The sequence below is a fragment of the Lucilia sericata genome, unplaced genomic scaffold, assembly GCF_015586225.1.
Source record: "Lucilia sericata isolate MDLA Ls3-8-SP2 unplaced genomic scaffold, ASM1558622v1 Contig002450F_arrow, whole genome shotgun sequence".
Taxonomy (NCBI): domain Eukaryota; kingdom Metazoa; phylum Arthropoda; class Insecta; order Diptera; family Calliphoridae; genus Lucilia; species Lucilia sericata.
The window spans coordinates 25,392-30,000 of NW_023996237.1; positions in this window are offsets into that span (position 1 = coordinate 25,392).

Consider the following 4,609-nt stretch of genomic DNA (forward strand, 5'->3'; position numbering starts at 1 on the left):
CTAGAAAGAAGAAAAAAGTTTAATTTTAAATTGTGTTTAAAAAAAAATTTAATCATTTTAATTTATGTCTAAAAGAAAACACACCTCTCAGTTAAAGGTTAATAAACTCTCTATAAAAGCCTTAGTTTTTGCTCTCTGTTGCTTTGTTTGCCTTAATAAAATAATAATAAAAAAGCAAATAATAAAAAAGAGAGCGAAATAAAATGGCAAAAACAACAAGATGAAAAAAATAATAAAAAAACAAACATTTGTTTTATTATACATGGCTGGTGATTGTTTCATAAAAAACAAGAATCCTTCATTATTTACTCATACCTACATATACATACATACACAGTATTGTGCGAAACATAAGCAAGATAATTTTTATTGTACCAATTTATACTGGACTATAGACTAGACTATAGACTAGACAATCGACTAGACGATAGACTAGACTATAGACTAGACTATAGACTAGACATCGACTAGACTATAGACTAGACTATAGACTAGACTATAGACTAGACTATAGACTAGACTATAGACTAGACTATAGACTAGACTATAGACTAGACTATAGACTAGACTATAGACTAGACTATAGACTAGACTATAGACTAGACTATAGACTAGACTAGACTAGACTAGACTAGACTAGACTATAGACTAGACTATAGACTAGACTATAGACTAGACTATAGACTAGACTATAGACTAGACTATAGACTAGACTATAGACTAGACTATAGACTAGACTATAGACTAGACTATAGACTAGACTATAGACTAGACTATAGACTAGACTATAGACTAGACTATAGACTAGACTATAGACTAGACTATAGACTAGACTATAGACTAGACTATAGACTAGACTATAGACTAGACTATAGACTAGACTATAGACTAGACTATAGACTAGACTATAGACTAGACTATAGACTAGACTATAGACTAGACTATAGACTAGACTATAGACTAGACTATTGACTAGACTATAGACTAGGACTATAGACTAGACTAACTATAGACTAGACTAGACTAGACTAGACTAGACTAGACTAGACTATAGACTAGACTATAGACTAGACTAGAACTAGACTAGACTAGACTATAGACTAGACTATAGACTAGACTATAGACTAGACTATAGACTAGACTATAGACTAGAACTATAGACTAGACTATAGACTAGACCATAGACTAGACTATAGACTAGACTATAGACTAGACTATAGACTAGACTAGAGACATGACTAGACTATAGACTAGACTATGACTAGACTATAGACTAGACTATAGACTAGACTAACTAGACTATAGACTAGACTATAGACTAGACTATAGACTAGACTATAGACTAGACTAATAGACTAGACTATAGACTAGACTAGACTAGACTATAGACTAGACTATAGACTAGACTATAGACTAGACTATAGACTAGACTATAGACTAGACTATAGACTAGACTATAGACTAGACTATAGACTAGACATAGACTGACTAGAGACTAGACTATAGACTAGACTATAGACTAGACCATAGACTAGACTATAGACTAGACTATAGACTAGACTACAGACTAGACTATAGACTAGACTATAGACTAGACTATAGACTTGACTATAGACTAGACTATAGACTAGACTATAGACTAGACTATAGACTAGACTATAGACTAGACTATAGACTAGACTATGGACTAGACTGTAGACTAGACTATAGACTAGACTATAGACTAGACTATAGACTAGACTATAGACTAGACTATAGGCTAGACTATAGCCTAGACTATAGACTAGACTATAGACTAGACTATAGACTAGACTATAGACTAGACTATAGACTAGACTATAGACTAGACTATAGACTAGACTATAGACTAGACTATAGACTAGACTATAGACTAGACTATAGACTTGACTATAGACTAGACTATAGACTAGACTATAGACTAGACTATAGACTAGACTATAGACTAGACTAAACTATAGACTAGACTATAGACTAGACTATAGACTAGACTATAGACTAGACTATATACTAGACTATAGACTAGACTATAGAGTAGACTATAGACTAGACTATAGAGTAGACTATAGACTAGACTATAGAGTAGACTATGGACTAGATTATAGAGTAGACTATAGACTAGACTATAAACTAGACTACTGACTAGACTATAAACTATACTGGACTAGAGACTAGACTATAGACTAGATTATAGACTAGACTATAGACTAGACTATAGACTAGACTATAGACTAGACTATAGACTACACTATAGACTAGACTATAGACTAGACTATAGACTAGACTATAGACTAAACTATAGACTAGACTATAGACTGGACTACAGACTAGACTATAGACTAGACTATAGACTAGACTATAGACTAGACTATAGACTAGACTATAGACTAGACTATAGACTAGACTATAGACTAGACTATAGACTAGACTATGGACTAGACTATAGACTAGACTATAGAGTAGACTATAGACTAGACTATAGAGTAGACTATAGACTAGACTATAGAGTAGACTATAGACTAGACTATAGAGTAGACTATAGACTAGACTATAAACTAGACTATTGACTAGACTATAAACTAGACTACCGACTAGACTATAAACTATACTGGACTAGAGACTAGACTATAGACTAGACTATAGACTAGGCTATAGACTAGACTATAGACTAGACTATAGACTAGACTATAGACTAGACTATAGACTAGACTATAGACTAGACTATAGACTAGACTATAGACTAGACTATAGACTAGACTATAGACTAGACTATAGACTAGACTATAGACTAGACTATAGACTAGACTATAGACTAGACTATAGACTAGACTATAGACTAGACTATAGACTAGACTATAGACTAGACTATAGACTAGACTATAGACTAGACTATAGACTAGACTATAGACTAGACTATAGACTAGACTATAGACTAGACTATAGACTAGACTATAGACTAGACTATAGACTAGACTATAGACTAGACTATAGACTAGACTATAGACTAGACTATAGACTAGACTATAGACTAGACTATAGACTAGACTATAGACTAGACTATAGACTAGACTATAGACTAGACTATAGACTAGACTATAGACTAGACTATAGACTAGACTATAGACTAACTATAGACTAGACTATAGACTAGACTATGACTAGACTATAGACTAGACTATAGACTAGACTATAGACTAGACTATAGACTAGACTATAGACTAGACTATAGACTAGACTATAGACTAGACATAGACTAGACTATAGACTAGACTATAGACTAGACTATAGACTAGACTATAGACTAACTATAGAGTAGACTATAGAGTAGACTAAGAGTAGACTATAGACTAGACTATAGACTAGACTTAAACTACTGACTAGACTAGACTATAAGACTATACTGGACTGAGACTAGACTATAGACTAGACTATAGACTAGACTATAGAATAGACTATAGACTAGACTATAGACTAGACTATAGACTATACTATAGACTAGACTATAGACTAGACTATAGACTAGACTAGACTAGACTATGACCGAGACTATAGACTAGACTATAGACTAGACTAATAGACTAGAACTATAGACTAGACTATAGAACTAGACTATAGACTAGACTATAGACTAGACTATAGACTAGACTATAGACTAGACTATAGACTAGACTATAGATTAGACTATACTGGAATAGAGTAGACTATAGACTAGACTATAGAGTAGCTATAGAGTAGACTATTGACTAGACTATAAACTAGACTACCGACTAGACTATAAACTATACTGGACTAGAGACTAGACTATAGACTATACTACAAGACAAGACTATAGACCAGATTATATATTAGACTATACTCTAGACTATAGACTAGAGTAAAGACTAGACTGTAGACTAGACGGTAGACCTAGACTCTAGATTATTGATTAAACTATAGACTAGGCTATATACTAGACTAAAGTTGTTAAAATAAATTGCTTAAACTTTGTACAATACTGTTTCATATACTCATACAGTTAGCATTTCAATCAGTTGCAGCCACCATTACGTATACTCAATGTACGTTTATTCTCATATAAAGTGGAAAATAAAGGTGAAATTTTCCACATCACACTTTTTAACATACAAACTCTCTCACACACACATAATTACAGAGATAAAATAAACGAAAAAAAAACTTGAGTACATTTGGAATGAAATAACAGCTTAAGAGATAGAAAGAGAGAGTATTAATAGTCACATTTTCTTCTTTTTTTTTAAATCGAAATCACGTTAAGCTGGAGGTCCATATTACGCTACATTTGAGGATAATTTTAAACTTCAATATCATTAACGATTGAAGACAATTTAAAGCTAATGTTAAACTCAAAAAGGACCTTAAATTGAATTCAGCTTGAAGCAAATTTCAGAATCGAAAAAGAGCCAAGAAAGCTTAGGATTGAATACCAATAATAAGGAGGATATATAATGTTTTATCTCAGGGCGGATACTATCAGAGGTAGAATTTATAAACCGTGCCAAATGTATTGCCGTGGGTGAAAGCTAGGATGAAGTAGTCCTAAACCGAAAAGGGGATTTAAAGTTGTTTACCA